Source organism: Mytilus trossulus, chromosome 1 (genome assembly GCF_036588685.1).
Source record: "Mytilus trossulus isolate FHL-02 chromosome 1, PNRI_Mtr1.1.1.hap1, whole genome shotgun sequence".
NCBI lineage: Eukaryota > Metazoa > Mollusca > Bivalvia > Mytilida > Mytilidae > Mytilus > Mytilus trossulus.
In genome coordinates this window covers 106,233,614-106,247,742 of record NC_086373.1, presented here as the reverse complement: position 1 = coordinate 106,247,742, position 14,129 = coordinate 106,233,614, and the positions used below count along the sequence as shown (strand labels likewise).

Genomic DNA, 14,129 nt, shown 5'->3' with positions numbered 1-14,129 from the left:
AATGGATATGAATGCAGTATTAGTATGTTATAGTTTTGAATAATAAGGTTAGATAAAAACTCACACTTTAACCCTTCACCTCTGTTCTCTTAGATCTGAAAAAAATTTAGAAATACATATTTATTTTCAATTTCAAATGTGCAAATCTAATATTTAGTGACATCAGATAGATAACAAAAGGAGTGTTACAATTTTATACATATGAAAGCTTACATCTTTGGAAACTATAAAATGGTTATCTGTAAGCTTTTTAAATCTTACTAGTCTTGGATTTGGAATTCTTACATTTCCAAAGGTCTTAATCCGGACCTTCTCAAAATGGCATAGGTAATGGTTAAAGATTATCGAAAAAAAAAAAAATCAGTAAAGCAATAAAATGAACTCCAGGTTGAGAATGTAGATTTTGACAATTCCATATTCTTTTAATAACAAAAAACTTAATTGCATTAAATTGATAAATTGATCAATAATTCTACGTACTTATGGATGGACATAAGATAGTGAAGCAAGAACCAAACATATGTGTCCATTGATTTTGATGCCAATATATAAAGAAACATTGTTGAAAGCATTGAATCAGCCAGTCAAGGTTGTTCAACAATTCCATTTGTTGAAGCCATTGAATCAAAGGTAAGTATGATGACACTGCAGATAGATAGAGTACCACAGTTAACAATAATTTGTCAACAGAGTTGGCTTTAAAACCTGTTAAGTTTGGAATACCAGGGGCTTTGAAATAGCTCACCATACCATATGACAATGCCATGACAACAAATGATGTTATGAATCAATGAGACAACAACCTAATGGCATAACAATACAAACAACATCAAGAGGTCAAATGAGGGTTTGCAGACTATCAGTTTTAAATGACCATGAGTAAAAATGTTATGGACTTTTATCATACCTTATAGCTGTGTGTCTCAAGTTTAAATTCTTATTCATCATTGCTGTAGCCCCTAATTCCAATTTCCTAGACAACAAACCAAACTAACCGGTCCTTATGCTAAATACAGGCATATACTACTTTTTACTTCCAGGACATTTATAAAATACTGAATTCTAATTAAGTATGCAAAGTAATGGGTAAAATGAAATAATAATGCATAAAATAACAGATTATATATCAAAGGAATTAAATTTTATTGCTATGGTTCATCATGATTATAGCTTGCAGGTCTTTTACAATAAAGGAAACTATTTTAAAAGGCCTCTAGATGATAATATGAAAAATTTGATGCAAAACCATTTTGCTATAATAATAATGCATACTTATAAGTTACTAATAAAATCATTCAATGAAATCAAAACAGGTCAGCATTAAATGTTTTAATGCATTGTTATACTCATTACTAACATCTGACTTTTGATTTGAGCCAACAGACTTTCTGTTAGGGACATTAAAATCCAAAATTAAAAAATACAAAGATACTAGGTTGTCCATCACTAAATGGTCATATGGTGACCAAAAATGTAATATCTAGGTAACTATAAATTAACCCAATATCTTCATTTTCTTTAATTTTGAATTTTAATGTCTCAAACTGAAAGTCTGTTGACTCTCAAATCTAAAGTATAATGCCAAACAATCTGGTGGTCTTGTTATATAATAAAATTGATGAATTCTCTTTAGTATTGCTCGACTTGTCAATAATGATTTGCTTCAGATGATATTTATGCATTATTATATCCTTCAGTACTTTTCACCACTGCTGATAAAGATTTTAAATTAAAATTTAATGTTTACTTAGCTTTTATCAAAAAGATTTATATAATAAATCGAACAACATGTATACCCTAAAACCATTCATTTGATGTAATATAAAACTTATATTCATCCTACATTTACAATGATCTTTTCATTTCCTACTTTGTTTACATTGCAATGCCTCAGATCTGCATACCTTTTAGTTCTTATTACCGGATCTAACATTGACTTAGAATAATTGATTAAAAATTGCATAACAACAAACAACAAGTATGATATGCATATACTAAAGGAAGAATCCAGAAGTGAATGAAACCTTCATCGTACATGTATCTATTACTCAGTTAGAACTTTTACATGTAAACAGTCAATATGAAGTCAAGTCAACTAACCCTGTCTCATTTTCTGACTGTCTCTATGTTACAACTGAAAACTGAATGCTGCATTGAGAAGACACAAATGCCAATTTCATAGTCATTAATTGGACATAATCAAACATTTAAAATCCCATACCAATAGGCAAGCACCTTTGTCTCTCTTATCCATACAAACCATAGTATACAATTAAGTGCCTTTTCTTAATTTATGAACCTCTTGTAATAATACTGATCAAGACTCATTGGAGAGGGTCTTACAAGTGCTAAAAAAAATAGTTAAACACTATCACGTTTATCCACCTACTTTAAAAGTCTTGGGAACCCATTACAATAAATGTATTTTTTTTATATTTCTTAATGGTTTTGGTTTATTTGTTTAGGGCAGGGGGGAGAGGGTTTCCTATAGTAAATTGAATGTTGGTGGCATGATCTGTGACCTAAAAACACAGTTTGTCCTAGACTTGGATTCATCAAAAGCTCTAGATTAGACATTATCAAGACACTGGTCTATTGTTGAATTTGGTATGATTTCAATATCAAGAAGTCTTTCTGCTTTTTTATGTGTCTGTCTCTATGGCATTTACCCCAAACCTCCTTCATTGCTTAGCTTAAGATCACCAAACCATTATGAATACTATTGCAATTAAACTTAAAAGTAATTCAACACTCTGGTAATCATGAATCATGTTTCTTCAGTAAACATTCCTAAAGGTTAGCTTAAAGTTATTCCTCAAGTTGTTGTTTGAATCTTATATAAACATGCTCTGTGTTGAAGGCCGTACTTTGACCTATAATTGTTTACTTTTTATGTTTTGTGACTTGGATGGAAAGTTGTCTCATTGGCACTCATACCACATCATCTTATCTATATCACAGAAATTATTAATAGGAAAATGAAGTAAAATTATAATGCAACTGGAGGTTCCAAGAAGCCAGAATAGCTTGCCTTGATTGCTCTGATAAAAAGAGTCAAGGCACCAAATAAAGCAAAATATGTCTATGTCCAAATCAAATATTCTAATTTACATAACAGCTCAATCAGTGTACCAAATATCACTACCTCATTATAAGAGGTTTTGCTTAAACTAACCTAATTACACACTTGAAAAAACAGCATGCTTTAGTCTCCACCTCCAGAACTTCATTGGGGCCAAAATCAGATCAGTACTAAGCACCAAAAAATAAACATACTTACCTAAAAATACTCAAGTGTAAAACAAAGGCAGTTTCATTTCAAAAATAAACTATGTTTTCCCAAAATAAGTGTTAGCTTGCTGAATAAAAGTGATAATTTCCCTGATCATACAACAATGTTGTTACTTTGTCACATGTGCAACAGTCAGGTAAATACTGTTAATTCAGAAATTATTGTGAGGTTTTTATTATTGCGAATAATGCGACTGAGTTGTAGACGCAATAAATAAAACTCGCATTTTGTAATATTTTAACTGAATTAAGCATGACTTTTCTCAAAATCGTAAAAATTAGAATCGCATTCAAGTGTAAAATGACAAAATCGCAATAATAAATGCACGCAATAATTTCTGAATTTACAGTAGTTTATCAAATAAATTAGCGACTGATATTGAGGCTGATTAATAGATATGTATGTTTTACTGAATTAAGTTTCTATCTACTGTACCATAGAGATAAACTGTTGACAGGAGAGATATGTCGTGCCTGTATGTAATTTCTATAGCAAAATGCTGATGTTGAAATTATAAATTGTTGACACAAAGATATGTTACCTATTATGTAATTGTTTCAGTAAAATGCAGTAAACTTAAGTTTTAAACTTACAGTTAGTGATAATCAATCAAAATAAGACACCTCCTCACTCATTAAACAAAATCGTTTACTGCCATACTCATTACCCAAGTCACTTCTGTACTCATCAGCCAAAATAAGATACCTCCCTACTCGTTAAAAGAAATTAGACACCTCCTTACTCATTAAACAAAATCGTTTACTGCCATACTCATTACCCAAGTCACTTCTGTACTCATCAGCCAAAATAAGATACCTCCCTACTCGTTAAAAGAAATTAGACACCTCCTTACTCATTAATCAAAATCATTTACTGCCATACTCATTACCCAAGTCACTTCTGTACTCATCAGCCAAAATAAGATACCTCCATACTCGTTAAAAGAAACAAAACACCTCTGTACTCATTAGCCAATACATGTATTAGATACCTTTGTACTCGTTAAACAAACCATTAGATACCTCATTTCTCATTGACCAAAATCAGAGATACTTCCATACTCATTAACCAAATTAGATACCTCCTTTCTCATTGACCAAAATCATTTATTGCTATACTCATAAACCAAAATAAAACACCTCTGTACTCATTAGCCAATATTAGATACCTCCTTTCCCATTGACCAAAATCAGAGATACTTCCATACTCATTAACCAACATAAGATACTTCCATACTCATTAACCGAATTAAGACACCTTCATACTCATAAACCAAAATCAGATAGTTCCATACTCATTAACCAACATAAGATACTGCCATACTCATTAACCAAAATAAGACACCTATGTACTCATTAACCAAAGTTAGACTACTCTGTACTCATTCACAAAAACTAGATACATTCCTACTCATTAACCAAAATAAGATACCTCCATACTCATTAACTTTATTGAGATACTTCCATACTCATTAAACAAATTAGATGCATCAATACTCACTGACCAAAATTAGATACCTCTGTACTCATTAACCTAATTCAGATACTTCCATACTCATTAAACAAATCAGATGCATCGATACTCATTGACCGAATTCAGATATCTCAATAATTAGATAATTAGAAAGAACGAACAGACACACAGACCAGAAAACATAATGCCCCTCTACTAGCTTGGGTGGGGCATAAAAACATTTTCTAAGATCTTGTATACTATGGCATATCCAAGAAATCAGATATCCATGAAAATATAAGTTTTCCTGAATCCACTGAAATTGGTATCCACAAATTTAAATGAATTGACATTAAGAAATTTGTTGTCGGTTTCAGTGTTAAAAAAATACAATTTTAAAAATGGTGATATAGCATTTTTCTCAGTTGTAACAAATTTGGTATACTGGTACATCATGGGATTCAATATTTTAACAGTTCTTATAGTAGGTATATTGAAATGCAAGTACATTTTCTTCAAATGAAAACCATCACTGATCAACAAATGACATAACTCTTAACCGTTTTGTACTGACAAATTCTAAAATATTTATAAAGAAAAGACAAAGTAGCAATACTATATCAATGATCGTTCTAATTATAAATTTCACTTACAGTTATTGTAGGTAGAATCACCTCAATTGATCATTTCAAATCTCCCACTGAAAAACATATAAAACATGTTTAAAACAAGATTGATTTTAATTTCATCAGATTTAAATGTCTAAGTTTCCTTACCTGTTTTGTACCTGTATTAAGCCAATAAGACATTGCAGACATCAGGTAAAATCTCTAATAAAATTATTAGTATTTGATTAACTAAGGAACCATCTATACATAATGTAAATGACATTTTATCTGGTATAATCCAGGAAATCATTTTCCAACTTAAGGCTGCATATACACATTGGCTTCTGACAGAGTGACACTTGTAAGCTTTCAATGCTATCGTAACTACCACAATAGTGTATTCTTATGATGGCTCACAATTTATCATTAATAAATATAAGTCTTACTTTTACTCTGAATCTTGGATGGAGATTTTTTATTTTAAAGCTAAAGGCTATCAACTTTTACACACTGTTAGTTATGCTTCCTCCCCCAACACAATTATGTAATGGCAAACAACTAGAAATATCAAAAAGACTATATTCATTTGAACTTCTGTGGTTAGTTGTCTCATGGGCAATCATACAACATTGATATATATCTCAATATCATTTAACATCATCACAATTCAAGCAAGTTTACAGATTTCACAACATATATTAATAAATAAATGAACAATTTTGTCCAAAGAAAAGGATATATATATATATATACACTGCAGTCTGATTACTCTCACTATCTATCACGACATATCAGATAACAGGAGCACTGAGAGGTTTGATTTTAATCAGACTATATACACTGATGCATCTTTATCTCTGAACAATTTTATTTCTAATGTAAATAATTAGTAAAATGTAATATGAATGTAGAATTAACCTACTAATCTAGTCTTAATATTGTCAAAAGGGTAGTGTGACCTATATTTTATGGATCACAGATTATAGTTCTAAAAGAATTTGATTACAGTTCATACAGGTAGTATAATAGGTAGGTGTTTCAACTGTGCGAGAGCTGTATAGCCAGTGAAGATTTTTTAAAACATCCATCATTATAGGTACGTGATATGTGATATCGATACATTACTCTACCACAGAATACATCAGTGACATAATCTGATCTAACATAAAGGTCATTAATGATTATATCAAATCAAGTTCAAATTCAGTATTCCAGTAAATCTTTAATGTAAACTTCCAGGATTAATGTTCTTTAATAAGAATCAGTTTGATAATATTTAACCAGAATCTTCAGCATAAGAACCACCACTTTACATACGATGGTGGAATTTCCAGGTAAAAGTGAGTGGGTAGAAGTATTATACAACAGTTTAGGATTGATTTTCTGTCCATTGATGGGATAAAATATGATCACTATAATAAGAATGGTCATATCACCTCCTTAATTGATTATAATTGAATAATGTATTGTCATAGACCTTAATCTGTTCTGTCGTTTATCCCCTTGATCCCTTTGTCTAACCTACCTGTTCAATATCTTAATTGTTAATTCATTCTGGCTGTGAAATATTAACTACTTGATGTTAAACAAATAATTAATCATACTTCATATATCAAAAAACCTTAACACTGATAAATGAACCGTAAAAATGAGGTCAAGGTCAGATTAACCTTATCAGTTAAATATCCTAAGTTTAGTTTGATTTCATAGACCAAACAGTTAACCTTTAACCAGATGCCTTCGACATATAGATTGATTGTTGGTTGCTTAACATCCAGTGTATGACGCATAGAGATTGAGGCACTGATTCAAGCACGAAAAACTTAATGTTGATCTGTGAACAATAAAAATTAGGTCAGATTGTGGGAACTTTTTACAAAGACACTTTATAAAATGATTCTTAAAACTAAATATTAAACTTTACCTACTAAAGTTGAATAAGACCATTTTAAAAGTAAATATAATTATTTTTCACAGAACCTAGGGTTTAGCCTTAGCTAAGGTTATTCTAAAAAAAATTAGCACTGCGGTATCTTGGAAATATGATGAGAAGTCAAAGTCAGGTGATTATGACTCTACAAAAATCAAATTTAACCTTTAACAACAATTTGTAAGACTACACACAAAGATGCTATTCTAGCAGGGAAATTGTATGTAACTTCAGTTTCCATTCATGATTTGTATCACTAAACAACTATCAATTGATAAATTTTTTAAACATCTCTTTTTGAACACTTCTGTGTTGACATGAATATCAATAATGTGGTCATTTTTATAAATTTCCTGTTTACAAAACTTATTTTTAAAAAAATAAGGATTTTAATATCCCAGGCATAAATTACCTTAGCCATATTTGGCACAACTTTTTTGGAATTTTGGATCCTCAATGCTCTTCAACTGTGTACCTGTTTGGCTTTATAAGTATTTTAATTTGAGTGTCACTGATGAGTCTTATGTAGACAAAACGTGTGTCTGGCATACTATTAAAATTATAATCCTGGTACCTTTGATAACTGTTTTATAATGTCATGTGCAACAGTGGGCAAAATAGAGTGAAATTAGAATGTCTCAAGATTTTAAAAGGTGTTTAATATTCCTAATTGATTTTGAAGTTTTCAAGGGGAAAAGTTTTTCAAATCCTTTAATAGTAGCCTACATGAGATCACTTCATTTGAGAAGTCTGGGAGAAAAATACTATCACTTACATCATTGTACATCAAGTCCCAATAACACCATTTACTTGTTAGTAATTTACCTTTACACATAATATATTTTGAGGTAAAAACACATGATGATGTTTGGACTCCTGACCATTCTAACAATATAGACAAGCCAGTGTGGAGGTTATAAGAACCTACACATTTAATAAAATAAAAAATAAAAACCCTTCATATGCAGATTATCTAAACTGGATGTGAATATAACCATAGAAGACTTATTACAAAAATGTGTGTATGTGATTTAGAAACAAAAAGTGGAGATGTCAAAAAACAGTCAAACAAACAATTTACAATACCACATGTGTAAATCAGTTGTGGAGGAAAAAATTACTTCCTTTTAAATTTTCTAAAAACAAACAAGATTACATAATGATGCTGGATGACTGCTGCTTATAAATGTATATTCAAGACATTCAAATATTAGATGTGACATTCTGAAATTATATATATTTTTTTTTAAAAGACTCCAATTGTAAGATTCAAAGCTATCAAGTCTAATTTCATTTGGCTGATATCTGCTGAAGATCCAGAAAAAGCAAAAATAAGGCTGCATGAGAATAATCAGAACCTAAAACGTAACGATTCCTTTTGTCAAAGATGGGGGACGTACTTATTTTTAGAGCTTAAAATTTCAATGAGATGATCATTCACAGAATAAGAGGGAAAATACCACAGACAATTAGCTAATGTAATGGTATCAGCAACAACACTGAGGCTCTCCTTTCAAAGATGACATATTCATATGACACAGACAAGTTATAGAATGTTGCAATTTTAACACAAGAGTGCACACACTGAAATGTCTCGCCTTATTTACTAATCATTGGTAATGATATAATGTTGATAGTCCTAAGTATAAAGCTTTATTACAACTGTCACATAATCTTAACATTAACCAAGATAGCTAAACAAAGACCAATGAACCATGAAAATGAGGTCAAGGTCAGATGAACCATGCCAGGCAGACATGTACAGCTAACAATGCTTCCGTACAACAAATATAGTTGACCTATTATTTAAAGTTTAAGAAAAATAGACCAAAACACAAAAACTTAACACTGTGAAATGAACCCTTAAATTGAGGTCATGGTCAAATAAAATCTGCGGGACTGACATTTAGATCATAATGTACTTCAGTACACCACATATAGTTTACCTTTGGCATATAATATTAGATAAAAAAAACAAAACTTAAAAAAATAACTTTGACCACTGAACCATGAAAATGAGGTCAAGGTCAGATGACATCTACCCTCTATACATGTACACCTTACAATCATTCTGTGCAACAAATATAGTAGACCTATGGCATGAAGTATGAGAAAAACAGACCAAAACACAAAAACTTAACTATAACCACTGAACCATGAAAATGAGGTCAAGGTCAGGTGACACCTGCCAGTTGGACATGTACACCTTACAGTCCTTCTTTACACCAAATATACTAGCCCTATTGCTTATAGTATCTGAGATATGGACTTGACCACCAAAACTCAACCTTGTTCACTGATCCATGAAATGAGGTCGAGGTCAAGTGAAAACTGTCTGACGGGCATGAGGACCTTGCAAGGTACGCACATACAAAATATAGTTATCCTATTACTTAAAATAAGAGAGAATTCAACATTACAAAAATTCTGAACTTTTTTTTCAAGTAGTCACTGAACCATGAAAATGAGGTCAAGGACAATGGACATGTGACTGACGGAAACTTCGTAACATGAGGCATCTATATACAAAGTATGAAGCATCCAGGTCTTTCACCTACTAAAATATAAACCTTTTAAGAAGTGAGCTAACACCACCGCTGCCGCTGCCGCCGCTGGATCACTATCCCTATGTCGAGCTTTCTGCAACAAAAGTTGCAGGCTCGACAAAAAATACTGTCAAGTCAAAGAAGACTAATACATAGGCAAAAAACTGTTTAAAATAACAATTTCAACAATAGACCTGTCAAGTCATAGAAGTCAAATTCACAGGCAAGCTATAGAACTACCATTTCAACAATAATATTGTCATGTTAAGGAAGACAGATACATATGCAACTTGCAGCAAGTTATTTAATGTCAATGATATCAGCAATAATACTTTAAAGTCAAAGATGACAAGTTCATAGGCAGGCTATTGAGCAATTTTAATAAAACTCACATCAAAGATGACTAATTCATAGGCAATTTTAACAATAATACTGTCAGAGCAAAGAAGAACTAGAAAATAATAAACTCGTATTTTTACTGATATAAAGGAAGCTACTAACTTCTAAAGAGATTCATCAAGTAATGTTCGTGACTCTTTAAGTTGTAATCAAGCCAGATTCTGTTTTAATAAAATGTTTTGGTTCAGTAATATGCAAACTTTGTGTGTCAGTTAATTAAATAAAGTTCTACTTTAAAAATTCTAAAACCAAAGCTTGTTAATTACTTCTCTATATATGGAAAGTCCCTCTACATTTACTCTGCAATAAATATCAGAGAATCAACCTTTTAAAAGGTGACTTGGACAAGTTTCTATCATGTTTGTATCATTAATTTCATCCTACTTCCCAGGATACACAAAACAGAATTAAGCTTAGTAAATACTTGTAAATAGATGGTTACAGCAGAAGATGACCAATCAAAACAGAGTTCTCTAACCTCCCTTGGGACAACTGTCAAACTAAAAGTCTCAATAAAATGGAAACTTATAGAATTGTTCAATCAATCACTGTAACACATGGCTCATTAAAAGATGTACATGTCACATCCTACTTGTTTAAATGAATTATTTCGTTTCATTGCAAGAAATGTCTTCTTTCACCTTTTTGTTCCAGTATTTCCCTTGCTTTCTGGGAAAATAGTTGCAGCACATTTGAAGCAAAATTATCAGCAAGGGAAACAACTTATGAAATCTTATAAAACATGAAAGTTCATAGATATAGGAACAAGAGTGCACACACTGAAATGTCTCGCCTTCTTTACTAACCATTGGCATTATGTTGATAGTCCTAAATAAAAAGTATTACTACAACTATCAAATAAACTTAACTTGATCCAAGAAAATGAGGTCAAGGTCTTATAAAAAAAAGGAAAAATACATGTACACCTTACAATCATTCAAAACAATAAATATAGTTGACCTTTGGCTTAATAGTTTCTAAGAAACAGACTTAACCAAGAAAACTAAGCATTGACCAATGAACCATGAAAATGAGATCAAGGTCCAAAAAACCTTGCCAGGCAGACATGTAGAGCTAACAACACTTCCATACAACAAATACAGTTGACCTGTTGCTTATAGTTTTAGAAAAACAGACCAAAACACAACTAGAGGCTCTAAAGAGCCGGTGTCGCTCACCTTGGTCTATGTGTATATTAAACAAAGGAAGCAGATGGATTCATGACAAAATTGTGTTTTGGTGATGGTGATATGTTTGTACATCTTACTTAACTGAACATTCTTGCTGCTTACAATTATCACTATCTATAATGAACTTGGCTCAGTAGTTTCTGTGGAAATGTAACCGGTAGTAAAAATTAACAAATTTTATGAAAATTGTTTAAAATTGACTATAAAGGACAATAACTCCTTAGGGGGTCAATTGACTATTTTGGTCATCATACATGTTGACTTATTTGTAAATCTTACTTTGCTGAACATTATTCCTGTTTAGAGTTTATCTCTATCTAAAATAATATTCAAGATAATAACCAAAAACAGCAACATTTCCCTAAAATTACCAATTCAGGGGCAGCAACCCAACAACGGGTTGTCCGATTCATCTGAAAATTTCAGGGCAGATAGATCTTGACCTGATAAACAAATTTACTCGTCAGATTTGCTCTAAATGCTTTGGTTTTTGAGTTATAAGCCAAAAACTGCATTTTACCCCTATGTTCTATTTTTAGCCATGGCGGCCATCTTGGTTGGTTTGGCGGGTCAAGCCACACATTTTTTAAACTAGATACCCCAATGATGATTGTGGCCAAGTTTGGTTTAATTTGGCCCAGTAGTTTCAGAGGAGAAGATTTTTGTAAAAGTTAACGACGTTAACGACGGACACCAGACGCCAAGTGATGAGAAAACCTCACTTGGCCCTTCGGGCCAGGTGAGCTTAAAACTTAACACCAAGCAATGAACTGTGAAAATAAGGTCATGGTCAAATCAAATAAATCCTGCAAGACTGACATGTAATCCCATAGACCAAATATAGTTGACTTATTGCATATAGTTAAGAAAAAAAATCAAATCTCAAAAACTTAACTTTGACCACTGAACCATGAAAAAAGGTCAAGGTCAGATGACACCTGGCAGTTAAACATGTACACCATACAATCATTCCATTCACTAAATATACAAGACCTATTGCATACAGTATAGGAAAAAAAAAAACACAAATACTTAACTAAAACCACTGAACCATGAAAATAGGGTCAAGGTCAGATGATAAATGCCAGTTATACACCTTACAGTTCTTCCATACACCAAAATACTAGACCTACAGTTTATAGTGTCTAAGATATGGACTTGACCACAAAAACTTATCCTTGTTCACTGATCACTGAAATGAAGTCAAGGTCAAGTATAAACTGTCTGAAGGGCATGAGGACCTTACATGGTATGCACATACCTAATATTGTTATCCTATTACTCATAATAAGAGAGAAATCAAAATTGCATATTTTTTTTCACTTTTAGCTCACCTGGCCCGAAGGGCCAAGTGAGCTTTTCTCATCACTTGGCGTCCAAGGTCCAGCGTCCGGCGTCCGTCGTCGTCGTCATCGTTAACTTTTACGAAAATCTTCTCCTCTGAAACTACTGGACCAAATTGATCCAAACTTGGCCACAATCATCATTTGGGTATCTTGTTTAAAAAATGTGTGGCGTGACCCGCTCAACCAACCAAGATGGCCGCCATGGCTAACAATAGAACATAGGGGTAAAACGCAGTTTTTGGCTTATAACTCAAAAACCAAAGCATTAAGAGCAAATCTGACATGGGATAAAATTGTTTATCAGGTCAAGATCTATCTGCCCTGAAATTTTCAGATGAATCCCGCAACCCGTTGTTGGGTTACTGCCCCTGAATTGGTAATTTTAGGGAAATTTTGCTGTTTTTGGTTATTATCTTGAATATTATTAAAGATAGAGATAAATTGTAAACAGCAATAATGTTTAGCTAAGTAAGATTTACAAATAAGTCAATATGACCAAAATGGTCAGTTGACCCCTTTAGGAGTAATTGCCCTTTAAAGTCAATTTTTAACCATTTTTCTTAAATTTTATATATCTTTTACAAAAATCTTCTCCTCTGAAACTGCTGGGCCAAATTTATCCAAACTTGGTCACAATCATCTTTGGGGTATCTAGTTTAAAAAATGTGTGGCGTCACCCGCCACACCAACCAAGATGGCCACCATGGCTAAAAATAGAACATAGGGGTAAAACCCAGTTTTTGGCTTATGACTCAAAAATCAAAGCATTTAGAGCAAATCTGACATGGAGTAAAATTGTTTATCATGTCAAGATCTATCTGCCAAGGAATTTTCAGATGAATCAGAGAATCTGTTGTTGGGTTACTGCCCCTGAATTGGTAATTTTAAGAAAATTTTGCTGTTTTTGGTTATTATCTTGAATATTATTATAGATAGAGATAAACTGTAAACAGCAATAATGTTCAGCAAAGTAAGATCTTCAAATAAGTCAACATGACCAAAATGGTCAGTTGACCCCTTTAGGAGTTATTGTCCTTTATAGTCAATTTTAAACAATTTTCATAAAATTTGTATATTTTTACTACAGTTAACATTTTCCACAGAAACTACTGGGGCAAGTTCATTATAGATAGTGATAATTGTAAACAGCAAGAATGTTCAGTAAAGTAAGATGTACAAGTAATAATTGTAAGCAGCAAGAATGTTCAGTATGTAAGATGTACAAACACATCACCATCACCAAAACACAATTTTGTCATGAATCCATCTGCTTCCTTTGTTTAACATTCACATAGACCAAGGTGAGGGACACAGGCTCTTTAGAGCCTCTAGTTTTTCCAAATTGTCACTGGACCATAAAAATGAG

At 32.1% G+C, this 14,129-nt stretch overlaps 1 protein-coding gene across 2 annotated transcripts in view; it reads right to left on the bottom strand.

The window, feature by feature from the left end:
- The window catches only part of LOC134695971 (3',5'-cyclic-AMP phosphodiesterase 4C-like), a 230,171-nt gene that overhangs the window by 197,431 nt on the left and 18,611 nt on the right, over positions 1-14,129 (bottom strand). For both annotated transcript variants that reach the window (XM_063557480.1, XM_063557511.1), the window contains exons 2-3: positions 5,398-5,444; positions 65-95 (exon numbers count right to left, since the gene is read on the bottom strand). The gene's annotated coding sequence lies outside the window, so the exon portion shown is untranslated. The remainder of the gene's footprint in view (positions 1-64; positions 96-5,397; positions 5,445-14,129) is intronic.